Raw genomic sequence first — 23,799 nt, 5'->3', positions numbered from 1 at the left:
AGTCCTGAAGCTTTGACAATTCCAGTAACCATTGGCCCAGTTGTTCCATTGTACGGAGATAAACCAGTTAGTCCAAACCCTCCAGTTATAACGACATCAGTAGTACAGCCAAGAAAAGAAACCCTGATAGTAGATGATCAGGCAAGCGAATGCAAATCAGTGATTTCCTTAATGGATTTACCAATACGAGAGCCTGAAAGTGGTTCCATTAGAAAACCTACACCTGTAACCGCAAGGGAAGTACAGATAGAGACTTCATCAGGAACAAGAAGTGCCATTGTAGTAACTCCTGAAGAAATAGACAGATGGACCCGAGAAATAGAGAGACCAAAAATGCAGTCCAAGCCATTAGACATATTTAAATTAAGAATTGAAATAGAAGAATTGATAAATGGAAATGTGGGATTGGAAAGATTGAATGTCCTTAGTGAAGACGAATTGCAGTTTGTCTGTAAAAGCATCACTAGAAATACAAGGGTGTTTCACGAAAAACTTATGGATATGGCAGCTAGCATGGGAATTGACATTGGCTGGTCTAAAGTGTTGCGCAGAAACCTTATCGAGTAGAATTTTCTGACAAAGATTTAGAAAACATGAATATGTCAGGGAAAAAGGTTCAGATTAGAGAGCTGATGAATTTGATGCAAAAATGGGGTGATCTAGAAAAATGGAGAGCGAGATGGGCAAAGAAAAAGGAAGAGGTGCGGTCAAGACAAATGGCTTCAGAATTCGTCCTAAAAGAAGCAGACAAGGTAGAAAAATGATGTCCCATGCAAGAAGTACCAGGTGGAGGATATGTACATGTGCCATGGTCCAGACAAGATATTGTGTCATTTACAAATGACTTTCCAAAAATACGAGAAAAACCTGTAGAATGGTACAGACAGGTTGAGAGATTTGTGAAGGTTTCGAAATGCCTCCTGAAAGATCTAGATGGTTTCTTTGACATTGTAGTTCCTGTGGATCTGTGGACAGAATGTAAAATTGCTGTTGATTGGCCAAATGAGGAATACCCTAGAGACCTAAATACAAGAGCTCCGTCTGAAGATGTAATGAGGAAGTACAATCAGGTAATGTTGTACCTGAAAGGAAAGGTGCCTGCAAAAGAGACAGACTGGACCCGAATAGATAGAACTACTCAGAATCGAGATGAAACCGTACATTCATATTATGAGCGTATGTTACAAGTGTTCAAAACATATAGTGGATTGGACAATATTGAGATGAAGTATATGACCCACTTCATTTATCGATTTGTGCTAGGGTTGAGGCCTGAAATTTCACAGTGGATCAAAGACAATAAAATTTGTTGGCAAGCTAAGCCCATAGATGAGGTCCTGAAATATGCAAAGTATTGTGAAGACGAGCTAAAAAATAAGAAAAAAGAATTGAAAGAAAAAGTCATGTGGGCACAGATAAAATTAGCAGAGCACCAAGAACAGCACTTAAGTAAAATAACAAATACTCAGAATCAGAGCCCTGGGGGTGGAGGAAAGCCAAGGGTAAAAATAAGTAGAGAAGAGGCCAGGAAGAAATTTCCCTGCCACGGTGCGGAGAGATGGGGCACTGTAGGCACGAGTGTTAAGCTGTGCAGAATGATAATGTACAAATTAATGATTTAAATCCACAGGCACAGAATGAGGGACCACAGAAGACACAGCAACAGGTAAAACAGAATCAGTTGCCTTGTGCACCTAGGCCAAACTAAAGGAGCAAAGCACAACAGGGTGAAGAAGCCGAAGTTTGGGAAGGAAGGGAGGATAGAAATGCAGCAACTTCGCAATTCCTGTTAAATGATACATTCCTCTGTGATGAACCTTACTGACGGTGCCTGAGGGGGGGGGATGAGGAGTGCGTCCTTGGCGCCTCCTTGCCGGTAGACCAGTCAGGGCCATACATTGAAGGAAAGGTTGAAGGAAATGACGTCACCTTTCTGTTGGACACTGGTGCTACCCGTTCTACTTTGAGAACAGCAGACGTTCCAAGCCTACCCCTCTCGGGAGAAGCGATCCAAGTAGTGGGCGTTTCTAATAAATTAATTAGTACCCCATTTACAGAACCCGTGGAAATTAAAATATGGAATTTTAAAGAGATGCATAGATTCGTTGTTTGCGATTCAAGTCCTGTGAACTTACTAGGACGAGATTTGCTGTGCAAAATGAACTGTACCATCTTTTGCACTCCAAATGGCATTGAGATTCAGACGCCAGATGAAGACGGAATATACAAATTAATGCTAATAAGACCTGACTCAGAAATTAAAAGACTGACAATACAAAACTTACCTGAAGAGCTCCAACAGACAGTGAAACCAGAGGTATGGGATTTTACTGGAAAAGATGTAGGTTTAATGGCAAATGTTGACCCAATTAAAATAGCCATAAAAGAAGATGCAGTTTACCCGCATACACGACAGTATAAAATGAGTGCAGAAGTAAAAGCAGGGGTTGCTATTGAAATAAAAAGGTTGTTGGAAGCAGATATCATACAAGAGGTGTTGAGCAGTCCTTGTAATTCGCCCATAATTGGAATAAAGAAACCAAGTGGTAAGTACAGGGTAGTACAGGACCTGCAAAAGGTTAATAAAATTGTTGTTCCTTGCTGTCCTATCGTGCCAAACCCTGCAGTGATCTTGTACCAAATACCGTGGAATGCTGGATGGTTAACTGTTATCGATCTGTGCCATGCATTCTTTTCGATTCCATTGCATCCAGACAGCAAATTTCTTTTCTCATTTGAATTTGACAGTCATGTTTACGTTTGGAATTGTGTTCCTCAGGGGTACACAGAGAGTCCTTCGATTTATAATCAAATTCTGAAAAAATGTCTTGAAACCCTGGTATTGCATGGAGAATCAGTCCTGGTGCAATACATAGACGACCTCTTGGTGGCGTCTAAAAGCAGGAAAGAATGTTGTTGATACCATTGCCTTACTGAACCATTTAGGTGAAGGGGGACATAAAGTGTCACCAGACAAACTACAGTTCTGTACCTCCTCAGTGAAATATCTGGGGCACCAGATAGAGAGAGGTATCAGGAAGGTTACTACAGAAAGGATTAGAATAATTCGAAATATGGAACTGCCTAATACCTAGAAAGAAATCAGAATGTTTCTTGGAGTTGTAGGATCATGTTGGCAGTGGATTGTGGGATTTGCAGTCCTAGCAAGACCATTGATAAAAATGACAAAGAAAGGAGCAAAAGACCCAGTGGAATGGGATGAGGAATGCATGTCAGCTTTCACTAAATTACGGGAATGTCTGTGTACAGCTCCCGCATTAGTAATGCCTGACTACTCAAAGGATTTTGCACTGTTTTTTGACACACGAGACAATTGTGCACTTTCAGTCCTGACCCAAATTCATGGTTTAACCAGACGTCCTGCAGCATATTTTTCCTCTACGTTGGATCCAGTGGCTGCTGGATTACCTGGATGTCTGAAAGCAGTAGCTGCAACTTGCATGAGTCTAGAACAAAGTGAATCCATTATTATGGGACATCCTGTAACTGTGTATGTTCCACATGCAGTTGTAATTTTTTTGACCAGAACCAAAACTCAGTATCTCACACCTAGTCGGCTGACTAAGTATGAGAGAATTCTTGTAGGTGCAGGAAATGTAACCATTGCCCGTTGTAATATTTTGAATCCAGCTACCCTATTACCAAAATCTCTCACAGCAGAAGTAAAAGGGGAAGTTGAGCATGACTGCCTTGAGTATAGTATAAAACCACGCCCAGACATAAAGGAGGTGCCACTAACTGATGAACATTACGAGCTATTTGTAGATGGCTCATGCATGAGACATGAGGACGGAGGTTTAAGTGCTACTTATGCAGTATGCACTTTAGGAGGTCCAGTGGAAGCATCCTATTTATATGGAGTCAAGTCTGCACAAATATCCGAATTGGTTGCATTGGCAAAAGCCTGTAAATTTGGGAGTAACATGAAAATAACCATATGCACTGATAGCCAGTATGGTTATGGGGTTGTGCATGACTTTGGCCAATTGTGGCTACAAAGGGAGTTTCTGACTTCTTCAGGTACTCCTATCAGAAATGGAAATTTTGTGCAAGAATTACTGGAAGCAATCCAATTACCAAAGAATTGGCAGTGGTCAGGTGTGCTGCTCACAAGTCTGGCGATGACAAAGTGACAGCAGGTAATCAATATTCTGACCAACTGGCCCAACATTGTGCAAAATACAAAATGGCGATTAATAAAAAGATGGTGCTTGAAGGAATAAAAACATGGGAAGAAGTGAGAGATTTGCAGAATGCAGCAGAACCAAAAGAAAAGGAAAGATGGATAAAATGTGGTTGTCGGAGAAGTAATGAGGATGGTGTCATTGTTTACCTTGATAATATGCCTGTGTTGCCAGACTGCCTGCTTGCTCCTATGGCTAGAGTGATACATGGAGACACACATTCAGGAAGAGACGCCATGATACGTGTCTTCAGGCAAACATGGTTTAATTCGAAATTCAGAAACATAGCAGAGGCACTCTGCCAAAGGTGTCTAGTTTGTCAGCAATTCAATCCTGGAAAGAAAACTGTAGTTTTGCCAGGAAAAATTGGGAAGGCAGAAGGCCCATTCATACGATTACAACTTGACTTTATTCAGTTACCCCCATGTCGAGGAATGAAGTACGTCCTCTTCATTGTCTGCCTATTTTCCAAATGGGTAGAGGCTTACCCTGCTCGCAGAAATAATAGCATCACTGTAGCCAAATTGTTACTTAGGGAACTGATACCCAGGTACGGGTTTCCAGTCACAATTGAATCAGACAGAGGTGGGCATTTCCATAGCGAAATAATAAGACAAATCTGTGAAGCATTCAAAATAACGCAAAAACTGCACTGTGCATATCGCCCAGAGGATTCTGGAGTGGTAGAACAACTGAATGCCACAATAAAATCAAGATTGGGAAAAATGTGTGAATCTACTCAAATCGAATGGCCAGATGCTTTGCCACTTGTTTTGATGGGACTCAGAAGTATTCCAGATCGGAACACAGGCTTGAGTCCACATGAGATACTTATGGGAAGAGCAATGCGGCAAGCATGGGTGCCAGGATACAAACTGATAAGCATATCTGATGATTTGGTACTGGAATACTGCAAGCAACTGGGTGACCAAGTGCGTTCTATCTCTCACCAGATTGGGGAAGACGCCGTCGCCAGGCCAACAACTCCAGCACATGACTTGAACCCAGGTGATTGGGTCGTAATAAAGAAACATATTCGGAAGAGTTGCCTCGCACCAAAGTGGGGAAAACCAAGACAAGTAATCCTGGTTACCACAACAGCTGTGAAGTGTGCAGTTGTGCCACGGTGGATCCATGCCAGCCATATGAAGAAAGTAACTGAATATGAAGGAACTGAGGCTGAAGGTTGTGCAGCTGAGGGGTCTCCTGAAATTGGTCCTGAAGTAGCTGAAGAAGAACAACCGAGCTCCAGTCAAGATGATTGGGACCCAGTAATCGACCTGACTCTCGATCCAATAGGAACAAGAAGACAAACCTACTTAGATAGAGAGTGGGATAGTGAGGACGAGACAGGAATAGAAGAAGACGATCTGATTATCGAAATCCAAATCAAATCTGATGAAGAGGAAGACCAGATAGGGAAAGAACGGATTATTGATACTCCTCCTAGAACTCTAGAGCCTGAAAAGGGACCTATAGAAATTAGAGCAGAAGTTCAAGCGGAAGAAGATCAAAAGTTCTGAGTGCTTGAACAGGATCAGATAGAACTAGACAAATGTGATCAGGAAGAAGAAATGGAAACAAAACAAAGCCAAATCCAGCATACACCTGAACACGGCCAGCTTAGCAACCAGGCAGAAGAAACTGAATTAAGACCTGGAACTAGTCAGACAGGAAGGGAAAAAGAAGACAATGAAATAGATGTGCCACAACTGAACGAGAATAAAAGAGCACTTGAAGAAAGCCAGATTATAGTGCCAGTTAAAAGATTTAGAAAAAGTGATAAAGTACCTAGATTTGTCAAAAGACTGAGACTGTATTTAAAGACTATTGACGAAGAATTTGAGCAAGAAAATCAAGACTCCAGAAAAACTGATCAGTCTGGGACAAAACCTAAAACAAGAAGTGCCCGAATAAAAAGACTGAATAACAAGTATCAAAGTATGAATGGACTTATCTGGTGTTAGAAGACCTTGAAAACCTTGAAATAAGTGACAAAAGTGAAGAAGAATTGATTGCTGATCAGACTGACGAAGAAGTGAAACCAACCTGAAAGTTGCCCTGTGCAAGCAACCTGTGCAAAGTTACAAAGAGGGGTTGAAGCTTCTTTTTAATCAAAATGTCTGATTCCTCTGTGAATGGAAGATCAAGACGAAATTGTTGTAAAACATGCTGCAAAGAGTGTTTATGTATTGTAGCATTAGTACTTATATTATGGATAGGACTAACAATTACTATTCCTTACGTGATGAGTAAAGATACTAATTTGTACCCTACTAAATCCGTGACAAAAGACACAGAAGAGCTGCAAACAAAAATTACACCACAGAGAGTGGAGACACAAGAGAAAGTACTTAGCCTTAGACAAACTAGAATGGACTTAGATGCACCAGATGAGGAAGGATTGCATTATCCTAGAATTAAGAATAGAACTCATTTGACTGTATTTGCAAACCTTTTAGTACATTAAGTAGAAGCAATGGAGATAGAGACTGTTATGTCTGTATGAAGTTACCTACTTCAATAGCTGAGGGTGTGACCTACCATCACTTGCCACTAACATATGGAATTTCCTGTAGTATTTTAGTTAGTTTATTCTATAAGAGAGGACCTGTACAGTATTATTACTCTAATTCAGATGTGATATTTTCTGAACTTCCTATACGTGGAAATCTGAATCCTGTACATACTAAGAGTGATGTAACACATTATATGGGAGAATACTTTCTTACTATAGGTACAATAGATTTAGGTGAAGCACATAGAAATAACTTAACAGGTTCATTACACGAACAAGAGAAAATGTTTCTAAATATGGCAGAGAAAAGAAGAGAAAGTTTCCAAAGAAAAGCGAATGATAAAAGGCAGAAAACTCCGAAATGGGCTGAAAATATAGGGAGTACCCCAAATGGTGGAGCTAATGCTGGTTTGTTGCTGGATTTCGAAAAGAAGGGGAAACTTTGTCTTCACAGAGAAAAGACTAGTTACTATAATAACATATTCATTGGTTCCAGTGAATGCGAACACAATTACAAGGCAATTGGAGGTTGGGGTTTAAAAAATGGGTCAGAACCTGTGTTTCCCGGAATTTATTATATATGTGGAAACAAGGCTTATTTCAAATTGCCAGATAACTGGTATGGAAGCTGTTATTCTGGAATTGTCTTCCCGAAAATATACCATGTGAATGAAGTCTCTGGAAGCAATGAAAACACTAATGGATTAATGCGTAGTAAAAGAGAAAGTGTAGGAGAAATAATAGGTGATATATTTAGTGCATTGATACCAACAGTGGGAGCGGCTCTGAATACACACAGAATCTGCAATTTGTCAACAGTAGTAGATCGGTTATCAACTGACACTGCTGGAGGTTTCTTGATGGTCAATACCGAATTGGTTGCGGTCAGATCTATGGTTTTACAAAATCGACTTGCTCTTGATACACTATTGGCAAAAGAGGGTAGAGTCTGTAGAATGTTGAAAGCGCCACATTGTTGCACGTATATTCCAGACAAAAGTGTTGAAATAAGAAACATGTGAGAAACATAACTAATTTGGAAAAAAGCTCAAACCACTGGATGTTGATAGTGCCTGGAAGAGACTAACTGATGGTCTCTCCTCTGTAGGTAATTGGTTTTCTAATCTAGGTAAAAGTCTTGTGAGTAAAATACTGAGGCCAATAGCGGGAATAGGTTTATTAGTGTTCACAATAATAATTAGCTGCAAATGTCGAAAACACAAAAAGAAATATACAGTCAATAGGAGAGGAATGAAACGGAATGTTGAAGAACTTGAACTAGAAGAAATGAATAATCAGATATATAAAAGGGTGAATCTTAATAAAGATGCAGAGAAAAAGCTGAATAGAAAGTTTGAAGAGATTGAAATGGGTGAAATGTGAAAAGTTAGCATCTGGTTCCATTAAAAGTGATGATAGTAAATATCATCAAAGATGGTATTGATGGAGCAAATATTCGCACGTTAAGCGACTTGCTTGTATCATGAACCTCAAATAATGTTAATAAAATAATAAACATGTTTGACTTACTAATTTTGCACATTTTTCATTATACTGGGTATCCCAGAGAGGCTTGCCTATGTGTTTATTAACCTTAATACGCTTGCACATTAAAATGGTCGCTGCTACGCGGGAATTTAGACTGAGCATGCGTCGGTCATACCCATGTGACGTGACGTACTCGCAGTTCTGGTGGGAAAGTGTTTGCTCATGCGCAATACAGCTAACATGGCCGCTCTGTGTTCTCACATGCTTTAAGCTTGCAGTGCCGCTTTCGCAAAGCTGTCTGTTCTGCATAAACAATAATGCTATAGTTTATATTACAGTAATGGGTGCAGTACAGTGGTTCATGGTATACAGTGAAATCATTTTTTGCTATGTTTTAAAACTGTTTCTTTTCCATTTCATGTAAACTTCGAAACTTGGATTATGCTGTGCCCCATTTTGAACTATACTGCGTCTGCGCGAGATCTGCAAGTCTCCAGAGCAGATGACCTTTGAAAAACTGCCAAGGAGCCGATTGACTGAGAAGATGCTCATGGGAACTTCACCTCACGAAGCCAAATTAAATACAATGTATTTGTAAAGAGAACATTTATTGTTATACGAAATGGAGACATCATGAGAACCCAAATTCAATGGGCGGGAACAAGATTTCAATAAGAAGCCTAAGAAAGTCTAAAATTTAGGTGGTGTGATGACCTGTCCCCCTCCTTGGTCCAATCAAAATTGGGGATCCTTACACTTGCAACATTGAGGGGTGGTACACTGACCCGAATATAACTAGCCTAGGTTTAGCTAGAGAAATTGTCCGACTTGTCCGAATAGCTGACCTGTCACTGACCCAAAGCACTCTATAGGTGACTGATACAGAGAGCTGCGGAGCACTCTGTTGGGAGGTTCGAAAAACCCATTGCGGGGTTTAGACAATTGAAAGTGCTGGCGAAGCACTTTGCTGGGAGGTTCGAGAACCCAATCGGGGTTATTGGCAGATTCCTTGCAGAGAGGGAGTAGCGCAGGCGTTGCAACCGAAGCTGCGGGTGTTGGTCGTACCCTTTGGTGAACCCGGTCCTGATCCAAATTCTGGGGTTATCCTGTCCTGACTGTCCATGAGCTGTACCTGCTCGCCTACTGGCACCTAAGTCCTTGAGGGTTCCTTCCCGTCTTTTCCAATCTGACCCGTGGCCACAGTTGGTCTTCACTCTATCCTAGGTAAATATAAAGTCTGTGTGGGTGATTACTTATCTATATTGGTATTTCTAATTCTTAAATATTGTAAAGCGCAATTGCATATGTTCCTTTTTCTCCCCTGTCCCTTTATAAATGAGATTTTCATGCATTACTCGTCTATTAGCATGTTCCACTTTTTGACCTACCTTTAGTTAATGCAAAATCGTTTCTATTTAAGTATATGTTCCTTATCTTACCCTCCCTCTCTGAGATAAGCTGAATTGAATAGTATGTCCCAATCTTACCTACCCTTTAGTATTTGAGCTAAAATTGAATCTCGAATTGCAACAAGTTTCTTTAACTGGTCTAAAGACTCTTGGATATAGCATGTTTCTTTACCCTCCTTTAATCAATGTTGCGAAAGATTGATATCTGATTATAGCATGTTCCCTGTTCTTACCTTCCTTTTATTCAAAGGTTATTAAATGCTTAGCATAATCTATCTCTTGCATAGCTATACGCTTTTAATGATTTTGATTATAGATAGTCTCATAGCGTTTCATTGCCTGCTCATGACATATGATGATGATGATGATAAGATAACATTTTGAACCTACCCGAGGTCTGTGGTTATTTCATATTTCTCAAATGTTTATAAATGTTCTTGACTACCTAATATTTCGACTCAACTCCTTGATCCTAGGTGATTGGGTTCCTAATGTCTACATTGCTAGGTTATGGATACAGGAATCAAATAGGTAAAAGAAACTCAAGATATACTGATAGTAGAGCGTGAGTCACCCAAGGTGAGGGTTAAGTTTATAGTAAATATGGATCCAGGTGAGTATTTAGTAAAGTTATCTTAGCCGGGTGGCCTGCGCGCTCTATCAGTACCCACTACGATTTAGGACTGGATGACACCAGTCGCTTATAGACACAAACGGCTGCTGGTAAAAAGCGGGGGTCATCACTGCACATTGTTGTCAAATGCAACCTATTCCGGATGTGGCTGCAATCCTCTGTACAAGTGCTTGTAGCATGTAAAAATAAGCATGATGAAGACAGCATTGACCATGTTTTAATGCTTTTTTGGTTACTTAAGACATGCATAACAGCAGCAAGCGCTGCTGTGTAGCATGTCTAAAAAACATTGACAAAACCAAAAGATTTCAGAGTCGAAACCTATTGTCTTTGCCAATGTTTGCTTATTCTCAGATAAGTGGGGAGAGTATTTCAGTGGGAGTGTTCAACATGGCATGGAACTAAGCTCAGCAGTATAGTACAGCATAAATATTACCCTATGTTGTTGAGTTTCAAATTAACAGATGTTACAGCTGTGTCTATAGTATCCAGTGAATCATGTATTTCCTCATTAGTTATATCGGTTTGGAAAATCCGACTTAATTTTGCTGCTACCTGTATACCGTCATCGCTAGCGGCTGCTAGTAGTTTCTGATAGACTATACCAATAGTTCCTCGACCTGGAGTCGGAAAGAGTACAGGTCGAGGAGGTACAGGAGGGACTCGCCATCTCTAATATCCTCTGACCCCGTAAAAAATAGTCCCTTACTTGCAGATACTTAACAATTTACTCGGTAGCAGCCCAAACTCGTCTTTCAAGGCTAAAAAGAGACTGAAACCCTTGTCCATCAAAAAGCTGACGAAGTTGAGAAATACCCTTGTGCTGCCAGCATCTACCAATATGATAGTGAAATATGTCGGGCAAGATGGGATTGCCCCACAACATCGTATATGGATGCAGCACTGGCAAAGAGTATTTCTCACAGATATCTTGCCATATCCTAGTGATGTCTCTAATTATCTTAAACTTGACCATATGTAGTAATTAGGGTCAGCCATTTTGTAAAGCAGGAACCCAGTGTTTGGTCCACAGGCCAGTTGGTATGAGAGCCAAGCAGTACTTGTGTCAGGCCGACTGAGTAAGCTTCGAATTCGACCCACAAATGCAGCCCAAAAATAAAATTTGAAATCTGGAAGCTTAAAACCCCCTTGTTTATATGGTAGTTTGATATACCGAAGACCTATCCTTGCATGTCTATAACGCCATATAAAGCTGCCTACGGCACTATCCAGGCACTTAAAAAACGTCCACAGAACCTTTAAAGGGATTGTACGATATAAATTCAAAAATTTTGGGAGACTATTCATTTTCACTCTTTCGCACCTCCTATATATGCTAAGAGGGAGCCAATGCCAATTGCATAATTTTGCCACAACAGTTTTAAGCAATGGTTCACAGTTCAGAGAGACCACATCATCCACTCGGCTACTAAGACATACTCCCAGATATGATGCTGTTGTTTTAATCCCTAATATTGGTGAAGCCTTTTCAGGTTGAAAATGTTTAAATTGTCTGGGTCTTCATCAGATTTAATTTGTAGCCAGAAAAAGAGCCTCTCGTGTGATTTCGGCTATGGCTTCTACTGGAATAGAGGAAAAAATGCTGATGTCGTCCGCATACACAGTTAATTGTAGCTCCAGACCACTATTTTATTTTAATTTAGACACAATTTTATTTTAACTGTTATCTGTCTTTTTAGTGCATTATGGTTCCGGGGTGTGTGACGATGCTGTGAGAGAGCAAAGGGGCACATTATCGGCTGCCTGCACTCGTGTATTTTTTAAAAGTGCTTAATTTTAAAAACGTGTGTGTCGATTACTGACAGTCACCTTTCTGTGCTCTAACACTCCCCGTTCCTCCCCGAGCCCAGCTCGTGGTGTGGAGGGAGGTCTTCCTATCCCTAATCACTTCCGGCGGAAGCAGGGGTGTGCGGTCTAGTCATCCGACCGCCGCATTCCTACTTAACCGATGTGCTGGACGACGCGCAGCGGACGTGCGCAGCGGGCGCGCCGGTGGCGCACCGGAGTTGTGCCAGACCCCTTCCCGTCTGCGCCCGTCCGCGCCTGTTCACGGCCCAGGGCCAGTCCTTATGCTTCAACAAACGCTGACTCTAGGCGAACTTACTCAAAACAAACTCTTCTGTCCCTTAGAACTCCACAATGCACTAATGATACCTCCTTCTCCCCTCAGCACACACCCCTGATCTGTCCAGAGTGTTCGTTATCTCTTACTGCTCTTGCATCAACACTAGACATTTCGGCGTCCAATTTCTTATGTAAATCAACTCCAAAACTCTCCTCACAAATCTTTAACTTTATTCGTCTAAATTGCAGGTCCCTCCCCAAGCATAGTAGAGATGTTTTTGACCTTCTCTGTTCCTCCCAACCTGATGCCCTGTTCCTCACGGAGACTTGGCTAACGGACCACTCTGGCCCAGATATTGCAATCGCTCTCCCAGATAATTACACCTTCTTGGCTAGTAACAGAAAGGGCAAGGAGGGAGGGGGAATAGCCATTATCTTTAAAAGAACTCTCTCCTGTAAATGGGAGGACATCGCGATCTCTAATTGTGAGGCTGGGTTGTTTAAGCTGCTGCTATCCCCCAATCTCACACTTACAGGCGTTTTGATTTACCGCCCCCCCGGTCATGCCTCTTCATGGGCTGCATCTCTATCAGAATGTTTAGCTCCTTTACTACTGATGTCAACCAATTTCCTCATTGTTGGTGACCTAAACATTCATTTTAACGATACAACATGCCCAATTAGCACTAACTTACTGTCTGACCTAGCGGCCATGAATATTACCCTACACAACTCAGACCCTACCCACAAGGCGGGCAATCTGCTCGACCCTATTCTATCTAACTTGGATGCAGTATCCTGTAAGCTCCCCTTACCGGTCCTGTGGTCTGACCACTTTGTGCTAGAATTTTCCATTTCATTTGCGCACTCCCTTAATGACCTAGCTATCGCCCCTAAACCTAGAATGACCCGCAACTGGAAGAAATTAGATTGCAACAAATTCAACTCTGCATTGTCTGATTCTATGCCCCTCACTGAGATCAGTAGCATTGATCAAGTGGACGTCATTCATCGCTGGCTTACATCTGCTGCAGACATTTGTCTCCCACTTCGTAAGCAGACATTTAATATACACCACCCTCCGGCCCCTTGGTTTAATGATCAGCTAAAAAAAGAAAAAAACAGCTGCAAACATCTTGAGCGGAAATGGCGCTCAGACTACGACCCACAAGCTAAACTTCACTATAAAGCTGCTCTAACTAAATACCATTCCCTCTGCAAAACTGCCAGAACTGAATATGTTAATTCATCCATTCTGAACGCTCAAAATCGTCCTAAAGCCTTGTTCAAGGTAGTGCAGGAAATCTCGGGTGCCACCAGTCAACCCAAGGCCCATTGTTTAGATAAATCACAATGTGATTCCTTAGCAGACTTCTTTGTCTCCAAAATCGAGAGTATATATGCCGATTTTGGTCCATCTAATGTTCATCCAGTTTCTGAACCTACTGCTTCTATTGCCGCAGACTTCTCTCAGCTGGAAGGGGCGGAGATTAAGGTCTGGGACCCACTGACTCCTTCCATACTACTCAACTTAGTGAAAAGCATTAAATCTGGTTCCCCTCTTGATCCATTCCCTCCTCAAATCTTGCTTACCCTTGACCCACCCTCCCTAAAACTCATAGTGGATCTATTGAATACATCTCTTAGGGAGGCTAAGGTCCCCAACTCCTGGAAACATGCGATGGTTGTACCATTGCTCAAAAAGGCCAATGCTGATCCTAGTATTTCCGCCAACTTCCGACCAATTTCCCTGCTTCCAGTCTATTCCAAGATTCTGGAAAAACATATAAACAAGCAACTTACTAGCCATATTGAATCTCACAACAATTTACATCCCTCACAATCTGGTTTTCGTTCTGGTTTTTCCACAGAATCCACTTTGCTGGGAGTCTCTGAAACCATTCGCCATCTGGTAGACAGAGGGGAGACCGTGGCACTTATTCTATTAGATTTAAGTGCCGCATTTGATACGGTCTCCCATCCCATCCTGATTAACACTCTAAAAACATCTGGCATCACTCATTCTGCCCTTGAATGGCTCATTAGTTTTTTGTCCGATCGGACATTTCAAGTCTTTTCGGCCACCTCGATGTCAAAAATTCATACATCTGCATGTGGTGTCCCACAAGGCTCCATCCTAAGCCCCCTTCTCTTTAATTTATATGTTCGACCCTTAGCGGACATTGCAGAGCAGGCAGGGCTCTCTATATTTTCATATGCAGATGACACACAGATTATTTTTTCTCTCTCCACCAGTCATCTTTCCACTACATCATCCCTCTGTCATGGACTAAACAATATTGCCTCTTGGATGTACAATATTAAGTTAAAACTGAACGGAGGGAAAACAGAACTTCTCCTATTTGGCAACAATCCTGCCTTATGGGGACCCTCCCACTGGCCTGTTCAAATGGGCACTCCTCCCAACCCTTCGAAAACTGCTCGTAACCTGGGAATAATATTCGATGATCAGCTGTCCATGAGACAACATGCCGTGAAAGTCTCCTCCATTTGTACAACCATCCTCAAATGGTTGTGGAAAATCACCTGGATGCTTCCTCTTGAAACCCAGAAAACCGTAGTCCAGGCGTTAATAACATCTCGCCTGGACTATGGCAATGTTCTCTTTCTGGGTGCGGGCAAAGAGGTCATTCGGAAATTACAAACGGTTCAGAACATGGCAGTCCGTCTCCTATGCAAACTACCTTATAAATCTTCCACTTCCTTGCACCGTCGTAGTCTTCACTGGCTAAACATTGACAATCGATGTAAATTCAAGGCTCTTTGTCTTGTACACAAACTTAACACTGGCAAAGCCCCCCAGTATTTGAAATCTCTTATTCATCCGTACCTTCCTTCACCCACTCTTCGTTCATCTAGCCAACATAAACTCCTGATCCCCAGGACGAAGAGAGCCAGAATGGGAGGTCGATCTTTTGCTTTTCTGGCCCCATCCCTGTGGAATTCTCTTCCTTTATCCATTCGGATGGAATCCAACTATCTAAAATTCTGAAAGGATGTCAAAACATGGCTTTTTGATCTTTAGTTCTGCTACTGTACACTCTCCTCATTGGTTTAGCGCCGGGAAACCTCCGGGTAGCTGTGCGCTCTATAAAATTAAATATAAATAAATAAAATATAAAATAAATAAGAGACACTGCAGATATCCTGACGTGTTACAACAAATGCCTTATAAAAGGCTCAATATAGAGAGTAAACAATAATGGGAATAGCGGCAACTCTGCTGCATATCCCTTCGAACAGCGAAATGGGCTAAAGAAAGGCTGTTGAGCTTAACTTCTGCTGTTGGGTTACTATACAGTTTCTGAACCACCAAGATGAACCTTTGACCAAGGCCAAATGATGACATAGTAAACCATAGTGCTCCCCAAGAAACTCGGTCAAAGGCCTTCTCGGCATCCAGCATCAACATCCCTATATGTTGATCTAATTGACCAGAGACGTGAAATGTAGCAATAGCTGTATTAATATCAGCTGCCATGTCTCTACCTGGGACAAAACTGTGCTGTTGTTCCGAGACTAACTGATGGATAATAGGAGCCAACCGAGAGGCAAGGATTTTAGAGAAAATTTTAGCATCGGCATTGATCAGCATTATAGGACGATACGAGCTCATGTCTTCTACCAATTTCCCCTTTTTAGGAAATACTATATTATTGGTGATATTCCAAGAGGAAGGGGCATCTTCCCCTTGAATATTATTGTTATATAATGTAGAAAAGACAGGTGCCAAAATATCTTAAAATTTCTTATATAATTCCAACGGGATAGTGTCCTCACCAACAGACTTGCCTGCTGGTAGGATGCTGATTACTTCCTCAACCTCCTTGAGTTCAATATCTTTTTGCAGAGACTCATAGTCCAATGGATTCAGAACAGGTAACATCCTCTCCTAAATATAATCCAGGGCAGTTTATTTGCTAAAGGATGTTGATTCGCCATGTAAATCAGCATAAAAAAGTCTATATTGTTTGTCTATATCTACTGATCGAGTGTGGGATAGACCATCTCCCCCTTTTATTGTTTTAATGTAAGATCTAGCCCTTTGGCCGGCGATCTGAGTGGCTAACAAGCGGCCAAGCTTTTCTCCATACTCCTATTGCTTGGATTTATATGTGTGGTAATTGGCAGCTACCTTATCCATTAACCCCCAATTAAGCTTAGCTCTTACTTCTACAAGCCGCTGATATATTGTCTGTTCCGCCACATATTTTAGAGCAATATCTCTTGCGTGTTGCTGCTCCAAATCTGATAACAGCCTATGTTCCTGCTCCACCTCCCAAGCAAACTGATGATTCTGCATTAAGATATACTGTAACGTGGGCCCTCTTACATAGGCCTTCAAACAATCCCATACCACTCTCGTGGACACAGTGCCCCTATTATTCTCTAGGTATTCCCCTAATATACCGCGAATAGATTTCACAAAATCTAAATTACTAAGGAGATGTCTGGGAAGTGAAAATTCCCTAAATGTTTCTTTATCCCCCCACTGGATCTACCAAGTTAGCATCACTGGATTGTGGTCCGATGTAATTTTAGGACAGACCTCTATAGACGCTTTTTCCAACATAGTTCTATTAATAAAAATCATGTAGATTTGGGAATATAGTTTACGCGGGGATGAATAAAATGTGAACACTGGCATAGTTGGATATAATCTCCTCCAAGCATCCTCCAGTCGATGAATATGGAGAAGTTCTAGGGTAGCGGCCCTAGTCCTGCCCATTCTAGCCTGAGTTGCAGTGTTGGTGGTGTCGATCTTCTTATCAATGATACAATTAAAATACCCCATGACTATCAACTCGCCAGCCCACTTCAATAGTTCAGAGCATAAATGATAGTTGACCACGGGGCAATCGGTATTAGGACCGTAAACTACACATATCGTAGTCTTACGCACAAAAATCAACAGTTGAGCAATTGTCCATCTCCCTTTAGAGTCGGCCAGTGTACATAAAACTGTTGCTCTACAATTCATAGATTTTAATATGGCTACCCCTCGAATAGAGACCGACTGTGAGGTACAAACAAGTAAATCAAAACCAAGCTGTTTTAGCTGTGATCTATCCTTGAAAGCTAAGTGTGTCTTAGTAAGGGCCAATATATGAGGTTTAAATAGCAAAACTCCTCCATTACTAGCTAGCGCTTTCTGGCCTGATTGAGCCCCACTACGTTCCAACATATATATTTAAGATCAGACATGAAACTGTATCTGAAAGCTTGATTCGGTCACTTCCTCCCTTGTTCCGTAGTCCATTCCCTTTTGCTCTACCAGTGATATTTTAACTAAAGTGTGGCTATTTAATCCCCCATCCCTCCCCAAACCCTTCCCTTCCTGCTGCATCAGCAGGTCAACCAATGGCCGCTGGCTAACATTCTCTGCCTATCACCCACCCATTTTTAAATCCGCCTGTACCTGCAAAAAGGAATCACCCCCTTCCTCTGCTGTCCCTAATTGATAGCATTAGGAAGAAGCCCCTCCCCCCTGCACTCCAGAGCTCTGCCAACCCCCACCCACTTCCTCCCCCAGTGAATGTGAAAAAGTGTCCAAACAACAAAAAAACAAAAGAAAAAAACAGATGCCAAGAGCGAGCACAAAGGTACTCATCTCTATTGCCCCAAGGCATGCCACCTTAACTTATAAAATCGTCTTCTGGAATCGGACAGCCATTTAGCTAATGCTTATTTAGCATCCTGCTCAGTGAAGAAAAAGTGCGACTGGCCATCTTTAGTAATCTTAAGACGAGCTGGCTCCTGCAAAATGACTTGTGAACACACTGCCTTAAACGGGTCCATTAGTTGACGCATCCCCCAACGTTTGTCCATTGTAGATTTCCACAGGTCAGAGAATGCAAATATAGAGATAGTGTCCAGCTTAACTGGAGCAGATAGGCGTGCCTTTAAATAGAATGCTTGACGTAACAAAAAATTGCCAAAAAACACCAATATTGGCCTTGAATAACTTGGCTTGACTTAGCTCCCTGAGGAATAGTCAAGGGCAATCTATGCGCACACTGTACCTGTGTGTCCATATCCCAGTCTGCTAGGTCTGGGAATGCTTGCTGAAAGAGGCTAACAATATAGGCCCGGGGGTCAGAGCCTTCCTCTCCTTCCGGTAAACCAAAGATCCTTAGTTTCTGGCGCAGTTGATGATTCTCCCGATCTTCAATCTTAGCCTGCAGAAACTTCATTTGAGATTCCTGTACCTTAGGTAGGTTCACGGTATGCGTATTAGCCTCTTCCACTGCTGCAACACGTTCCTGTAAGTTAGCGACCTCAGAGGAAAGCTGTGGGACCATGGAGGTGACATCTGTCAGTGCTTGTTTTATCTCTCTGCTGTCTGTCTTAGCCAGTGAGTAGTATTCTTGAGCCTCCGCTCTCTGAGTAACTAACGCCTGCAAAATTGTGGACAGTGACAACTGGTTGCAGGCTCTTTGTAAAGTTTCCCAATTCTAATGAAGCCAAGGGTGAAGGTACTGAAGTACAAGCCTGGTCCAAAGATGTAGAGGGAACCACAGCTGTAGATGTTAGTGACGGTGCAGGAGACCTGACTAAAGGTAGAACTGGGGGACTGTGAGATCCTCTTTTAATTTTGTAGGTTTCTTGATATTCTGATACTGAGGGCGGCAATAACAAAGCTGAACAGGTAACAGCTCCTTCCTCACCTTCCCAGCCCTCCTGGACTGCTGCATTGAGCACCTATGCCATCTTAAGACCCGGGATGGAGGTCTCCGACCCACAGGCTCTTCCAGGGCGCCGTAGCTGGAGGATCGGTCTTCCCAGCTGGGAGCCAGAGCTGAGCACTACATCAAAATCAGTCAGCGGATCCGCGACCTTGGCGCAGCAACCACCCCCACCACCACCTCCTTTACCAGCTTCAGCGAGTGCTTCTGTGCAACCGCATCCCCTCACGGTACACTGCGGACCATTTCTCCCTTTTGCACCGCCACCAGCACCGCCACCAATCCCTGCCTGCTGCTTCGTAACAAAAACCACCTCGCCGCTTGCCCAGCTTTCCTGCCCGATCCAGACCATTGACTATAAGTACTACTGCATGCTTACTTACTTCTATTTTTTTTATTGTAGCCATAAGTATGTTTTTAGGAGGAGGCGGGAGATATCAACGGTTGCGCCGTTGTCCATGAGGAGAGCTAGACGAGGTGTCCTCTAGCGTGAAGTCAATCCACCATCTTCCTTTTCGCACCACTCTTATCTACACCACTGCCTTCTACAACACTGCATTGTATGCCTCTGAAGTCTATGTCACTATACTCGGCATCATTCTAAGCCAATGCACTCTACACCAATCCATTCTACTCTACTCTATGCAACTCCACTTCACTGTAAACTACTCTATGTCATTGCACACCACTGTGCTCTGCACCAGTCTACTCCATGCCACTCTACTCTATGCCACTCTGCACCTCTGTGCTCTACTATGTGCCTCTCTACTTTATACCACTAGACTCTAGGCCACTCTTGCTTTGCCACTGCACTCTATGTCAATGCACTCTATGTCAATACACTCTATGCCACTCTAAACCACTGCACTCTACAACACTCTACTCTGCAACATTGCACTCTATGCCACTGAACTCTACAACACTCTACTCTGCACTACTGCATTATTTGCCAATGCACTCTACGCTACTGCAATCTATGCCACTATACTCGACTCTGCACCACTCTATGCAACTGCACTCTACATCACTCTACTCTTCACCACTCTGTCATTGCACTCAATGCCACTCTACTAGGCACCACTCTATGTCACTCCACTCTATGTCACTCTGTTCTGCACCACCCCACTCTGCACTGTTGCACTCTATGCCACTGAACCACTGCCTTCTACAACAGTGCATTGTACGACGCTGATCTCTATGCTGCTGCACTCTATGCCACTATACTCTGCAACACTCTACAGCAATGGACTCTACACCAGTCCACTCTACTCTACGTAACTCTACTGTACACCACTCAACGGTAACCCACTCTATGCTGTTACACTCTACTCTACCCTGCACCACCCTACTCTGTGTCATTCTACTCTCTACCACTCTACACCACTGCACTCTACTCTGCACCACTCTACTCTACGCAACTGAACTTTACGTCAATGCACTGTATTTCACTCTACAACACTGCACTCTACAACACTATACTCTGCAAAACTGAACTCTACTCCACTGAACTCTATGCCTCTCTACTCTGCACTACTACATTCTTTGCAAATGTACTCTATACCACTGCTCTCTGCGCCACGCTACGCTGCATTACTACACTCTACGCAACTTCACTCTGCAGCACTCCACACTACACCACTGCACTGCATGCCACTGCTCTCTACAACACTATCTTCATCTCTACACCACTCTATGCCACTCTACTCTGCACCACTTTACGCCACTTTAATCTGCACCATGCTACGTCACTTCACTCTGTGCCACTTTACTCTGCACTACTGCCCTCTATGCCACTGTACTCTACGCCACTCTTCTATAGTCTGCACCACCGTACTCTGCACCACTGCGCTCTACACCACTGTATTCTATTATTCAGCACTCTAATCTATGCCACTGCATTTTAAGACTCTGCATTGTACACTGCTGAATTGTATGCCACTGCACTCTATGCTACTTTACTCTGTAACACTCTACGCCAATTCACTCTAAACCAGTCCATTCTACTTTACGCCTCTCCAGCGTATGCCACGAAACGCGACTCCACTCTTTGCCACTCCAATACACGACACTCTACTCAACTCTTTGTCATTCCACTTTACGACACCCCACGTCAGTCTCCTCTACACTACTAACTTTTAGCCATGCTGAACAGCAGCCACGCTGGTGTACAACATGGCTAAAGCACATTGGCAAAGTCAATAGCTCTTGCATAATTGAGGCCTTTTTGCTTTGCCTATACTTGTTGCTTGCAGAAGCAAATGCCCTCCTAAAAAAACAAGCCAATTCCTTCCCCCTTTAAAGCATCACTTCCCTCAGAGCACATTCAGAGTACCTGCCCGCTCCGCAGACCACCATGTTTTAGAGAGGCATTGTGCAAATGGAAAGGACTGGCACCTGCAGTATAGATAGGCGAGCCAACAAATTAACAGGGTGAGCCAAGCCAGAACCGAGCCAAGGGTCTAGTTTGGCTCGTAGAGTCTGTCTATGAGCCGAGCCCTGTAAATGTGCCCTATGTAAATCATATAACAGAAATCACATAAAACATGAAGAAATCTCTTTAAAAAAAACAAAAAAACGTTATGTCTCTAACATGTGGAAGCGTTGACATTAATAAATCATATTATAGCACTGCACTGAAAAGTCATTATTAAAGTGATAGTTTTTCAACATAAATGTAAAATCATTTCCTCCCTGGTAAGAGTGCCATTAATGAACTGCAAGGCAAGACTGTTGTCTCATGAATTCTGTAGGTGGCCTAGATTGTAATAGGTAGAACAACATTATAGTGTATTAAGTTAACAGTAGGACAGTGTGAAGCTCTTTTGCATGAAAGGGAGAGAGGGCTCATTAGAGACTTACGGGGTGGGTAACATTTGGTTGGTAATGGGTTACAATTGTTTGTTGACCCACTGTTTAGGGCCATATAGGTGTATATTTACTAAGCTTTTGCATCGTATGTGCATCACAAAAGTGAGACAAATCAATAAAAAATATTATCAACACAAAATCACTTTTTTCATTTTACTTTCCAGCGCAAAACTTGCTTCACACTGGAAATTCCCTTGAAAGTAACGCAAAGCAGCACATAGTTCTGCTTTGGATCATTGAACTGCAAGCGGGCATTCCATGGAATCCCCCATGGTTCTGGACCCAACACTCCATCTACTAAAAAAGGTAGCCAGGGTGTTGCATAAAAAATAACTCCCATTTCAAATAGCTGCTATCAAGGAGAAATGCTTTTATTTCTCCTTTCTTTTCTGACTTTGCATTTGTGCTGCGCTGTACAGCACCCATACTAAGTAGGACAGATTTTAAAGTTAGTCTAAGCATAGTATTTTGTATTGGAATGCTATCCTTTCAGTACAAAACCTATGCTACACTCACGTACAAACCCTTGCATTATGGCGCAAAGGGGTGTGCGTGGTGCTCGGCAGCAAATTTCTGCTCTGACGTTAGGGAGAGGGGAGGAGAGTGCCATATCTTGCGCTCTCCTGCTCTCTTCGTCTCGCGCAGCATTTCTGGCTGCTGAGCTGCATTGCATGAGAGTATATTTAATCTGGGCCTCAGTGTGTGCAGCTAAACGGAAAGGTTGTCAGTAATTATTGGCTCTCCTTGCTTCCAATAATGCTGCCTTTCCGCACCAGTGTCATTGGTGGCCCTTCTCCCAAAGACCAATCATCGGTCACCAGGGCCGGAGAGGCGCTCCTCTCGGGTTCAGTCAGGGGCCACTGCCGAGGATGTCGTAGGTGAACAGGCCATGAAGCTGGAGCCGAGTGCTCCCCTATGATGGCTGTGAATTTGGGGTCCATGTGAGGAATGCTTGAAAGCACTGCGATCCACAGAGTGTGGGGTGGAGCGACTGTCAGTGTTTCTTTTTTTATCCCTCACTGTACTTTGAAAAGCGACCAGTGCGCCCTTGGCCTTCCCCATTCCAGAGAAAGAGCCCATTTTATTATGCTTTGTACTTGGTGCTCTGCTTTGTAGCCAACTAGCCCCCTTCCCGAGCCCTCTGCGCATAGAACCTGAACATCTCCTGAGACCGAGTAAAACAAGTGAGCCGAGAAGTGCAAAAGGATCAGGGTGGCTGTTTTCATATCTACCAACCTGTGAAGAAACTAAAGACTTATTTTAAGGAATGCTGATGTGTTTACACATCTTTTATTGTTTTATTGCAAGCTTATCACAATCCTGCAAATTATTAGCGCTGTCAATGGGAGAAACAGAAGGTGCTTTTAGATCTAGGAACTGAAATAATGTATCCGTTTCCGCCTCAGCTAAGTAAACTTTGTTTTGGCACTTAATATCTGTTTCATTTGTAACTTACTAACAATGATTAGTTTCCGCATTTTTGTTAACTGCATAATGCCGAGTTTAAAACGGGAGAAAAAGACTGAATGCTAAACAAATTAAACATTCAACTGCACGTAGGAGATCTGCTCACCATGTCACCTTTAATGGGGAGCAAGGTCAAGATTGATTTGCATATGGCTGGGTTCCAACTGGGGAGACTTGGTGAGCAAATAAATTGTGGATTAAACCCAGATATGTGACTGGGGGTGAATGTTTGATTTGTTCAGTAATCCATCCATCATCTGTTCTTTTTGCGTTTGTTGCCCATAGTGGGAAGGGTGTGCCTAGACGTGGGCTCCTGTGCTCACTGTGCCAATGGATTCAAGCTAGCCTGACTGATGAGGGTTGATGTCCCAAAACCGGTCCCAGGCTGCTTGTTTCCGGTGTCGGGAGTACCTGGCCT

Source organism: Lissotriton vulgaris, chromosome 5 (genome assembly GCF_964263255.1).
Source record: "Lissotriton vulgaris chromosome 5, aLisVul1.2, whole genome shotgun sequence".
Lineage (NCBI taxonomy): Eukaryota > Metazoa > Chordata > Amphibia > Caudata > Salamandridae > Lissotriton > Lissotriton vulgaris.
This window is presented reverse-complemented; position numbering follows the sequence as displayed.